The sequence below is a fragment of the Pipistrellus kuhlii genome, unplaced genomic scaffold (assembly GCF_014108245.1).
Source record: "Pipistrellus kuhlii isolate mPipKuh1 unplaced genomic scaffold, mPipKuh1.p scaffold_m20_p_1, whole genome shotgun sequence".
Classification (NCBI taxonomy): domain Eukaryota; kingdom Metazoa; phylum Chordata; class Mammalia; order Chiroptera; family Vespertilionidae; genus Pipistrellus; species Pipistrellus kuhlii.
Genome location: NW_023425404.1, coordinates 154,576,940 through 154,589,299, shown reverse-complemented (window position 1 = coordinate 154,589,299; position 12,360 = coordinate 154,576,940). Strand labels below are relative to the sequence as shown.

Below are 12,360 nucleotides of genomic sequence, written 5' to 3'. Positions count from 1 at the left end.
AAATCTTTTCTGCTGATTAAAAGTTGTCCTTACCTCCCCATCCACTTGCTGCCCCACCAACAAACATGAATTCAAAGAAAATTAACACAACAATACAAACTGAACTAAATATTCTCAAACAAGCGTTTAGGGATATAAAAAAATCACCCTTAAATCAGAAATGTAAAACTTAACAAGAGAAATGAATAAGAAACAAATAAAACTAGCAAACAAACATAAGGAAATTAAATGAGAGCTGGTTGAAGTCATGAAACAAGGTAGAAAAAGACAAAATTATATTAGAAATTAACACCAAATAACAAAGTACATGAGAGAGGACGAATTGTACTAAAAAGTTAATGAAGGCATGAAGAAAATCAGGAAAACAACCAAGAGAATGAGAACTAAGACAAATACATACAATGGGTGAAAGAAGAACTGAATGAAATGAAAGATAAGCAAAGGAGAGTGAGCATAATTGGTGTCCCTGAAGAAGAAAATCAAAACCATGATGCAGAACTACTATTTAAAACTATAATCCAAGAAAGTTTCCTAGAAATAAAGGAAGACCTTAATTTACACATTTTTCATATTAGGGAAAATCAACATAGAATGATCAACTCTGAAACATATCCTAGTAAAACAATAATATTTTAAAGGCAATGAAAAAAATCTTCAGGCAAAAAATATAAACTACTTTTCAAAGGCAAGAGGATTACAATAGCATCAGATTACTCAAAAACAACAATACAAAGCAAGGCAACTATAAAGCAGCATTTTAAAGAAATATAAGGAAAGCGCATAAAAACTTAGGTAAGACATTATATGCAGCCAAGATCTCCTTTGAAAGATTCGAAGCCATAGAAAAATAGTTCTGACTGTACACTGTACACAGGTGCCCTTCTGAGGAATCTCTAGAGAGGGTGAAGCTTCATCCAACCAGAAGACAACTGGCAAGTGTGGCAAAGTCTTAACTCCTGGTGGAAATCTTTTGGGTTTTCTGCAGGTTTTTAGTTTTTCAAACTAAAATTTGGAATAAAGATACAGACAAACATTAAAAAAGAAGATGACTGAAAAACTTTACAAAACAATTTGTGATGAACATATAAATATTCAACTGCAGAATTGAGACTAAAACATGATTGTCAAAAGATACCATTTAAAATTGACAAATTAAATAAGGAAAAAAGGAGTTTATAAGTGCACTATAAAAATATTACTGCAGCCAAAGCCAGTTTGGCTCAGTGGATAGAGCATTGGCCTGCGGACTGAAAGGTCCCAGGTTCAATTCTGGTCAAGGGCATGTACCTTGGTTGTGAGCACATCCCTGGAAGGGGATGTGCAGGAGGCAGCTGGTCGATGTTTCTCTCTCATTGATGTTTCTAGCTCTCTATCCCTCTTCCTTCCTTTCTGTAAAAAAGCAATGAAATATATTTTTAAAAAATATATTACTGCAAAGGTAATCACTAGAATAAAAAAAAACTTCTCAGTGGCAAAAGAATTTTAAAAAGAAAAAATAAGGAAGAAACACCAAACAAATACTGCAAATAGAATATAATGCAGTAATTACACACAAAATAATAATGTAATAATAATATCACAAGTTTTATTTCTTTTTAATTTACTGCTTTTAGAGAAAGATAATATGATAGAATTTAGGCCAAATATAACAGTCATGTCAATAAACATGAAGAAACTTAACTTGCCAATTCAAATAAAAGGATTTTCAAATAGACTCTTAAAAAAATTCAACTCTATTTTGTACACAAAAGGATACTTAAAAGGCACTGATACTAGTACAGTGATAGATAAAGATTTGCCAGATAAATGAAAACAATAAGAAAGCCTGGATTAAAATCCTGATTCCAGACTAAGAAGTCTTCAAGGTGAAAAACAGTATATAAGACAAAGGGCACTTCAAGGTAAAAGGCACATTCTGTAATAAAGATATTATAATAGTTCTAATTGTCCGATATAACACAATCACTTAGATAAACATAAATTGTGTGATAACATCAGAAATTAAAGAATTTCTGAAAAATAATGTCAATGAAAACCTACACATCAGTATCTAAACATCAAAGTAGTGAAAAAAGGAAAGTTTCTAGCCTTAAATTTCTATTTCAAAAGTGAAAGAATGAAAATAAGTGATTTAAATTTCTAACACCAAATGGTAGGTTAAAAGTAAAACAAAAGAAAGCACATGCTAGAAAACAATAAAGATAAAAGCAGAAGTTAATGAGGTAGAAAACAGAAAAATAGATAAAAGTAATGAATCAGAATCCTGATTCTTAAAAAAAAAAAAAAAAGAAAACAATACAAAATATATAAACATAAACTATCAAAGTGACAGAGAGAGGAACATCACATATAACATACTGCTTATCATGTTTACATTAATTCATAATTGTAAGCATAGGGTTAAAAGATTTTTTTTTTTAAACCTGTGAGCTGAAGGGAATTTTATTGAACAGAATTCCTTTTTATTTCACTCATAGTTTCTCCCTTTTGATTACTGAGATGCAATCTGCCAAAATTACAATTGGATAAATTCTTCCTTAATATGTTTCATACTATCAATTTTAGCAAAAAAGTAGTAGGTATGGAGACATTCCATCAAGAATTATAATAATGTTAGTCAAGATCGCTAGGCAACTTAAATGTTCTAAATAGAAGAGATTGTTATTTGGGGGAAAAACGCTCATTTAAACAAGTTTTATCATGAATGTATAGTGTATACTTTTACTTATCTACTAAAATGATGCATTTGGGGATTCTTCAGTATGATGAAAAACACTAAGACAATTCAAATTACTGAGTAATGTTATTATCACAAATTAGAGATAGATCAAAAGCATAAAGGAATGAGGACAGGCAGAATTATATAGCCAGTGTTGGGCAATCATACACTAATCCACTTTGCTTAATACTACAGTTTTTGGTATCAAGCATGAAACAGAACCTATGAGCAAGATAAGCAGAACTGGAACTAGTAGTTGGAAAAGAGAAAAGAAGAAAGGAGTTTTGACTATAGAATATCCTGATATGGAAACTACATTTACTTACTTTGGTATAAGATGATGAATGAAATCAACTCATTAATTCAGAATCCACGCATAGGCAGCAGCCCATTGAAGAGTAGCAGACCATCAGAGGGAAATATTTTTCTTGGAAAATTAATAGTTTAAAAAAGAAAGCTTCGATTTAGTTAAACAATAATTATAAAACATTTATTTGTAAAGAAAATGACTAGTAATTCTATTTGCCAATGCCACCTTTATTTTATGAACTTTACAATAGGAAATCTCTTTTAAAAACACTTGAATTCGGATTTTCACTATTTTAGATTGGCCAAGTCCTCAGTTTGGTCAAATCATTCAGCGTTCCTCCAATTTCATTACACTTTAAGAACTAAAACATTATACCTGATTTCAGGCATAAGTCTTACTAAATTATTAAGGATTTCTGGTAAAAAAAAAAAAAAAGTTTTTTAGCCCTAATAAATCATAAATTGTTAAAATGCTATACCTGTTGTATTGGAGATCATAACATGAATTTACATTGTATTTGTTTAAATCTCTGAGTAAAGTACAAAGATGAGATCTTGGCCTCTTCTGGTAATGCCCAGGATTAATTATGAACAATTCTGCCTGATTTAAAATTGTGACCACATTCCCAGTCAAAGGAGCCTTATATTTCTGACAAGTAATTGCTAGGTAAAGATTCTACCTTGGTTATTCCATTGGAATGTTGCAGAAAAGACCTTAGAAACCACAGACCACAACAAGAGGACTTTTGGAGGAAAACGGTGTACAGACTTTCATTTTTGTTATACAGTTGAGTTAAAGGGCTTTAAAGTGTTTCCTGGGTTCTTACCCTTTCTCCTGGCTTCCAAAAGACCAAGGTGGCTGTGTGGCTATCCTTTCCCCAATGAGAACAATCCTCACCCTGATTGTCTATGACTACTCAATGTGGACCTCTCCCGTGATCATGATAGAATGTCACTGTCTCTATAGTAAGTTGACTTAGAATCTGTGCTCTATTTTAATTGGGTACAGATTATTTATAACATGTGTTATGTTAATCAGCTAATGACTCAAGCCCATAGAATGCCAAACCATTCTATCTTCCAGAGAAGCCTTCTCCTGGCTTCCAAAAGACCAAGGTGGCTGTGTGATTATCCCCTATTGGGATTTTCCCCCCAATTTTTGGAGATATTTTTATTTTATTTTATTAAGGTATTACATATGTATCCTTATCTCCCCATTACTCCTCCAAACCCCCAACTCATGCTCTCACCCACCTCTTGTCTGTGTCCATTGGTTAGGCTTATATGCATGCATACAAGTCTTTTGGTTGACTTCTCCCTTTTACCCCCACACTCCCGTCCCTTCCCTCTGAGGTTTGATGGTCTGATTGATGCTTCTCTGTCTCTGGATCTGCTTTTGTTCATCAGTTTATGTTGTTCGTTATATTCCACAAATGAGTGATATCATGTGATATTTATCTTTCTCTGATTGGTTTATTTCACTTAGCATAATGCTCTCCAGTTTCATCCATGCTGTTGCAAATGGTAAGAATTCCTTCTCCTCCTCCTCCTCCTTCTCCTCCTCCTCCTCCTCCTCCTCCTTCTTCTTCTTCTTCTTTTTTCTTTTTTCCCACAGCAAAGTATTCCATTGTGTAGATTTACCATAGTTTTTTAATCCACTCATCTGCTGATGGGCACATAGGCAGCTTCCAAATCTTAGCTATGGTGAATTGTGCCTTTATGAACATAGAGGTGCATATTTCCTTTCTGATTGGTGTTTCTGGTCTCTTGGGATATATTCCTAGAAATGGGTTCACTGGGTAAAGTGGGAGTTCCATTTTTAGTTTTCTGAGGGAACTCCATACTGTTTTCCACAGTGGCTGCACCAATCTGCATTCCCACCCTATTGGGATTTTATAACATTGATCCATAATCTCATAGAACCAGTCTGCAGGTGTATTAAAGTTCCCCAAGATTGATCCCAATAACATATCACATAAATATAAGAACATTAATGAACATCACCTCACTGCTTGAGCTAATTTTAATTGCTTATTAACTTTACATTAATTTTAGTGTCTGTTTTCTCAATCGCATTCTTTCTCTCTAGATGTTGTCAGTGCCTGTTAGGGTTTAAACAATGGCTCTGTGATCCACTAGCTCTGTGATCTTGAAAACAATATTTAACCTCCATAAGACATAGAGATAAAGAGTGTATAACTGAAAAGAATAAGAGTTAACTAAGATAACTCATGAGCAGTCTTAATATGGTCCTTCAATCAATAAGTATATAGTACCACATAATAGGACAGTAAAACATGAATAACAATAATACACTAACTCAATTCCATAATAAATGGCTATTATATATCTTCTTATTTATCTATAAAGAAGATGTAAGTTTCATAAAACTCTTCTAATAGAAAAGAAAGTGGATTTAGAATGCATTGAGTGAACACAGGAACTATATTAATGCAATATAGAATTAAGCTATTTAAGATCATAGTTCATCAGCACAAAATACCATCTTGGAAGGAGGCAGAACAGAAGTACAGAACTTCGAATCAGAAAACTTAATTCTGTCATTAGTTAACTGTGAGAGCAGGGGCAAATCTTTACATATCTCTGAGCCTCAATTTCCACCATTACTAAATAAGGTTAAAGTTGTGTTTTTCAAACTTTTTTAGGTAGTAGAAATCTTTATTTAAATCTTTAGAATCCCTACTATACACTCTCCTCTATGCCCTGAGACATCATAATGGAAAACAGAAGGCTCCACTGAGCAGAGTTTGAAAACCACAGATATAGCCCTTGTGGCTTTATCTTAGATATTCCAGCCTAGAAATTCATCAAATTCAAGGCTTTGGTTTCTAAGACAGATCAAGTATAGATATAATAAAGTATATCAGTTGTTTATGTTCACAATTCTTAAGTATAAAAATAAAACAAGAGATACCTTAATATCTGGATATTTTTATTTTCACTTATCCTATTAATACCTGAAAAAAACAAAATATTTTAAAGTATGCTTATTAATATATATTTCATTAGATGAAATTTATTATTTTCAAAAATTTCAATTCACAAGTTCATTTTCAACACTTAAGATCTGACAACACCCAAAACACTTATATACAACAGCAATACAAACCTTAAAGTTTTTTCCTTTGGGCTTATTTTATTTATGAAAGTATATTTTTATGGCACTTATCTAAGCTATGTTTACACAATAGAACATGTTCAATTACATGCTCCCTGTTGGTGCAATCTAATTTTGTTGGTACAGATCTCATTGGCATTATTAAGATAACAAAGTAAACATATAGCCACATGGCCCCCTTTTTCATATGTATATTCCCAGACCTGATCTTTCTCTAGGTACAGTCCAAACTGACTTACATAGCCGCCTGAATGTCTTCTGACCTGCTTTTATTTCTTGGAGATGCATTGACCAGGCAACAGATCTTGTGCTTGGTTAGAAACGTTACTAGGTAAAGGAACTTTTGTGAGAGGGTTAGAAATAGGTCTGTAAAGTTTAAGAAGTGGAACTGAAATGATAAACAACTAGGATTTTTGGAATATCTCAGTGGAATCTAAGTGAACAGTTGCCTCATTGAAAAAAAATGAGTGTCAATATTCTATGTGCAGAACTAGGACTAATGCTTAGAAGAAAAGGGAGGTAGATTCTAGGTCAGAACTAGGACTAACGATTAGAAGTAAAGGGAGGTAGATTCTAGGTCAGGAGATGGATATTCTGAAAACTAGAGTGCCTCGTGAGGCTTGTGAGGGTAGATGAGCATCTGTTGGGATGACAACTGTCACTGGCTGTCCTCTCTAGAGCAAAGTGTTGGGCTAGAACATCTCTAAAATCTTCTCCAATTTGGACATTCCATAATTTACTATGGAAAACATTTAGTGAAAAGAGGACCAAAAAAATATGATGACTTCTCCCAGGTGATTTCAGTCAACAACAAAGCCAGATAGAGACATTTCCACTGCTTCCATCAAGTTCCATGCTATTTGTTTAAAAAATAATAACTGGCTTTAGAAAAAATTAAACGAATATATGTTCTTTTAGTATCTCTGCCTATATGTTTACAGTCATCTTAAATTCATTTTACACCATATCTGGTCTCTTCATATTCCCATCTAATGTGCTTTCTAGGCTGTTCTCAGATGATAACACCATAAAACTAACTTCCTTGGTTAGACATTTCAGTGTCTTTTTAAAATATATATGTTTATTGATTTCAGAGAGGGAGAGAGATTGAAACATCAATGATGAGAGAGAATCATTGATTGGCTGATTCCTGCACACCCCCTGGTGGGGATCGAGTCCACAACCCAAGCATGTGCCCTTGACTAGAATCAAACCTAGGACCCTTCAGTCTGCAGGCCGATGCTCTATCCACTGAGCCAAACCAGCTAGGGCTCTTTATCTATTCTTCATCTACTCAAATTCCATATCCAATTAGCAGCCATACTTTGTTGAGTCTATCTCTGTTAATATCTTTTAACTCGGCAAAGAAGACTTAAGTGTGCGCATAAATCATAAGGAACAAACCCTGGAATATGCTATTTAGTTCATTTTAGTTCTTTTGTATTCTTTCATTCTTTAGTAAACTCTTGACAGACCTTATAAAATACCTCAAAATGATCTTTTTAGCTTCACTTTCTCACAATCTTTAAGAGTTCCCTTTAAAATCAGAGCATTTTTGTCCTATCTTGCTCAAAGATTAAGGTGTGAACTAAGACTAGAACTCAAAACCCTTTATGATCAGGCCTAACAACCTCCCAACTTCATCTCCATTCAGACATATCCTGTGCCCCAATCAAGGTCTACTTGCTGTGTCCTCAGCATGTCCTGCTCTTTTAAGACTCTGCTAAAGTCTTTCTTCCTAGCAAAATCCTCCAGTTTAGTTTTTAAGGATGTGGAAAATGAGGTTTAATAATAGATTACTAATGGCAATATACATTGATCTAGTCTTTAAAATAAATATCTACACTAATAAGAGAGGAAAATGCTAATTGACCGTACCTTCGCTATGCCCACAGCCAATCAGAGCAAGTAAGCAAATTAACCCAACAAAGATGGAGGTTAATTTGCATACACTGAGGGAGGGAGGAGTAAAGACTGAAGACAGCTTAGCAGGAAGAGAGAGGAAAAGTGGAAAGTAAGGTGGCTGCCAGAAGGAAAGCACGGGTGGCAGCAGCGGTGCACAACCGCAACTGTGATGGCGGCAGGCGGGGCAGGGCAAGGTGGGGCGGGGCAGATGGCAGCAGCGACCCACTGTGGTAGCAGCTTGCAGGAATCTTCCTGCAAATGGGTTCCTAGTCTATAATAATAAAAGCATAATATGCTAATTAGACTGGATGTCCTTCCAGACGTCCTTCCTTCTGGACAAAGCTGCAGTGGGCAGGGGCCATGGTAGAGGTGGCAGAGATCCCTGGCCATGGCAGCAGGCGGGGCCGAGGCAGAGGCAGCTACTGTGGTGGAGGCCAAGATCCTTTCATGAATTTCGTGTATTGGGCCTCTAGTCCTAATAATAAGAGAATGAGAACTATCCAATGTCTCTGAAAAAAATAATTTAATGTAGAGGAGGACATTTAATATTTGGAGGATGTGCTCCCCTTACTCTTCCCACATCAAACACAGTAAACTTCGATTAAATCATTCATATACAAGCCACGTGGCACAGGGCCTCGCACACAGTCAGCATTCAATAATTATTAGTTACTGTTGTTGGCATTTTGATGCTTTACAATGCTTCACTGTACTGCTATGATCAATGCTTCTAGGAATACTAGAGATAGAGTTGTTTAAGATTAAGAACAGGTTTCTACCCTCATGAATCTTACAGTTTAATGGAGAAAGAGAAACACTAAAGAAACAAATCAAAATATAATTTTTGGGAATGGTTAAATGCAATGATGAGAATAACACAATATATAGAGAGATGAAGTTGAAACTACTTAGGGGTAGGTCAGGGAAGGACTTTATGAAGAGGTGACATTTGAGCTGAATGAGTAAACGGAGTCAGCCCTACAGAGGATTAGGGAAGATCCTAAGAGGAAATACCAGATGCAAAAGTCCTGGGATAAAAAGGGCTCAGTGTTCACTGAGAGATGAGGAAGGAGGCTGCATGTATTCGAGGGAGGATGAGAGGCCTACTTATGGATAGCCAACTATGTACCACACCCAAAGCAATGCTGTGCTTATCCCTTCCTTCCCAAAATTATCCTGAGAAGTTGCTGGGGAGATTGGTAGAGGGTAGAGCTCACAGGGGCTTTAAAAAGCCATATGAAGAATTTCAGGGTTTATTCTCATTGCGATGGCAAGCCATTGGAGGATTTTAGTCAGGGGCATATAATCCTCCAGCAGCTGGGTGGACAATATACTGAGAAGAGGACAATAATAAGGCCATTGGAGTAGCCCAGCAGAAGGACTAAAACTTAACTCCGAAGTAGGCCAGTGATTCAAAGTGCATTGGAACTGGGGGTGGGAATAGGGATTGACTGTAAAATGGGCATAAAGGGCTTTTTTTGGGTGATGAAAATGTTTTAAACTGAATTGCAGTAATGATTGCAAAACTCTGTAAATTTACTAAAATTCATTGGCTGTTATACTTAAAAATGGTGAATTTTATGGTATATAAATTATACCTCAAAAAAGCAGTTCAAGAAGGAATTGAATTGTCTTCTCTTTGTGATGTTTGTGGGGCAAGAGCAGGGGTGCAAATTAGTAGCCTGCGTCCCAGAAATCAATCACTTAAACTGAACGCTGATTTCTCTGTGCGCTCTGATAACTCCACAGTGTCTTCATTTCAAGATGACTAAAGGTTGCTTTTAGCCAGATGTTAACACCCCCTCATAGAAGCACTCTGGCTTTGCTCTTTTCCCCAGGGCTGGACTCAATCCCCAGGTGTCTGCAACTCTTGGTATGAAGGTTTCCAATAATGTCTCAGCGGAGGACCAAGCCTTATTCTCTAAACCAGGGCAAATACAGTGATATATAGTAATAGAAATACTTTCAAAAGTTTAAAATTTTACTTTAAGTGCCAGACTACCTCTTTCCTAAGCACCTAATTTATTTTCTCCTTACCAAATTCCTTGTTCAAAATTTTGCCTTCCGGTTTACAGGGCTTAAGAAAATATTTAGTGTTCTCCATTATCAAATCTGTCACTGCCCCAGCTGGAGGGCGTTAAAATATTCATCAACACAGGATTGATTCTATGTGACTTATAAGCATGACCATATGTATTTGGTCATGCTGTAATTGCCGTGACTAATTGCCACAAGCGTGGTGGCTTAAAACAATAGCCACTTATTCTCTTACAGTTCTGAGGGCCGGAAGTCCAAAATCAGCCTCCCAGGGCCAAAGTCAAGGTGCTGGCAGGGCTCTAGGAAACCCACTTCTTTCCTCTTCCAGCTGCTGCTGGCTGCTGGCATTACTCAATTTTGGGGCCTCATCATTCTAACCTCTGCCTCTGTGGTCCCTGTATTCTCCTCTTTGATCAAATCGCCCTCTGCCCTCACCTATAAGAACACTTGTGCTTGTATTTTGAGCCCACCCAGGTAACCCAGGGAAATCTCCACATGTCAAGATCTTTGACTAAATCATACCTGCAAAGACTTCTTTTCCTCATAACATTACAGTTTCCAGAGCTTAGGTCCTGATGTTTTTGACCCTTAGTCAGCCTACTATATCATATAACTTTGGGCCATCTAGTTCGGGAACAGACAGCTCATAAGCAGTCCTATTTAATAAGTTGTAGAGTTTTAACGTGAGTGACCCAAACATACAGGACGTCATTGAGTCCTCTTTGTGAAACAGTAAGGACTCTGCACATACAGAATAAATTGTTAATTTCTGCCCTCGTTTTATTTTGGGAGTATAACAATATCCCTATGGCATAAAAACCATTTTATCTACCACACAGATAGATAATTGTGTACGATTAAAAACGTTATGACAGGATCCGTAGTTTCCCTCCCCAAATGTATGGTACAGAGCTGGGAGGTCCAGACCTCTCCCTCCACTCCCACGCCCACACGCGACTTTGCACGCAGAGAGACAGTCCCGCCTAACTGGTCTCTGGGACACGTGGAAGGTTCATACCCTTTTCTGACAAAATAAGAAGTGGTTGCCGGTCAAAACCCCCTGAGAACGTGCCCCCCTTATTCTCCTCTACTTTCCCCCCCGACCTTCCTGTACAGCAGTGTTTCCCAAACTTCTCTCGTGATGAGAATCACCTGGTGGAGTTGTTAAAACATAGATTCCTGAATCTGTCACTGCTCTGTCTTAGAGCACTAGTTAAGTATACATTTTACCTATATGTTCCCAAAAATTCTAGTTTAGCACTTCTTAGTTGGGATTCAGGAATCTGTAGTTTAACAACTCCACCAGGTGATTCTCATCACGAGAGAAGTTTGGGAAACACTGTGGGTACACCAATAGAACCAGGTACAGCCTGGGAGAGGACTGGAGCAGAGTTCTGTTCAAAGGGGTGGACTCATTTGGCAGCTCATGTCTGATGGGTGCTGACAGCGGGGCGGAGCCAGACTCACCGGCCGCTCCAGGGCCTGCAGGGCCCTCACTACACCCGCAGGTGGGACGGGGCTGGTGACTGTCCCAGGCCAGACCCTCCACGGCCTCCCGCCCGCCGGGGGCTGGCAGCAACCGGAGGGGACAGCAATGTTGTGCCCGGATCCACGGTTTCTTTCTCCCCTCCCCGTCCCCCGCCCCAAATCGAATACTTTGCACATGGTCCCGGTGGTCCCGGAGTTACAGCCACTGCCCCCGGGGCGTCCTGCGATCCCCGAAATCCACATCCTGGTAAATCCACCAACACCGAGGTCTGGGAGGGTAAGAAAGGAAGACGCGCTGCTCCGGGACGTCCGGGGCCTCCGGGGCCCCGCGCTCCCCCGCTCCCGGGCCGAGGCGGCCTCTGTACCTGCAACCAACTCCTCATCCTACGGGACCGGCGCCTCCGCGCGGGGGCGCGGCGGGCGCGGCGGCCACACCTGCGTCCACCGGGCGGCGGCGGGGGCAGCAGGGGCGGATCCTCTTGGCGGCAGGGGCGCTGGGCTCGGCCCCGCCCACCTCGTCCCCCGGAGCCCCGCCCACTCCCCGCTCGCGGGCGGCGGTTGGGCACCTGGCGGAGACATGGGGGCGGTACGTACGGGAGAAGCTCCGCCCCCAGACGCCGTCGCCGGGGCAACCGAGTGCCAGTCCCGCCCACCTCCCCCAAGAGCCAGGTGCCTGCACCAGCCCGGCCTCCCATCCGGGCAGCTCTGCCCAGAAAAGGACCCAGCATCTGGGCCCCTCTCGGACTCTGTGCCCCTCCAGGCC

The 12,360-nt window shown here is 39.0% G+C and overlaps 1 protein-coding gene across 5 annotated transcripts in view; it reads right to left on the bottom strand.

Annotated features, from left to right (window-relative positions):
* The window catches only part of CCDC158 (coiled-coil domain containing 158), a 71,436-nt gene extending 59,365 nt beyond the window's left edge, over positions 1-12,071 (bottom strand). For all 5 annotated transcript variants that reach the window (XR_006739732.1, XR_006739733.1, XM_045571543.1 and 2 more), the window contains exons 1-2: positions 11,963-12,071; positions 5,964-6,006 (exon numbers count right to left, since the gene is read on the bottom strand). The gene's annotated coding sequence lies outside the window, so the exon portion shown is untranslated. The remainder of the gene's footprint in view (positions 1-5,963; positions 6,007-11,962) is intronic.
* Positions 12,072-12,360: the final 289 nt, after the last annotated feature.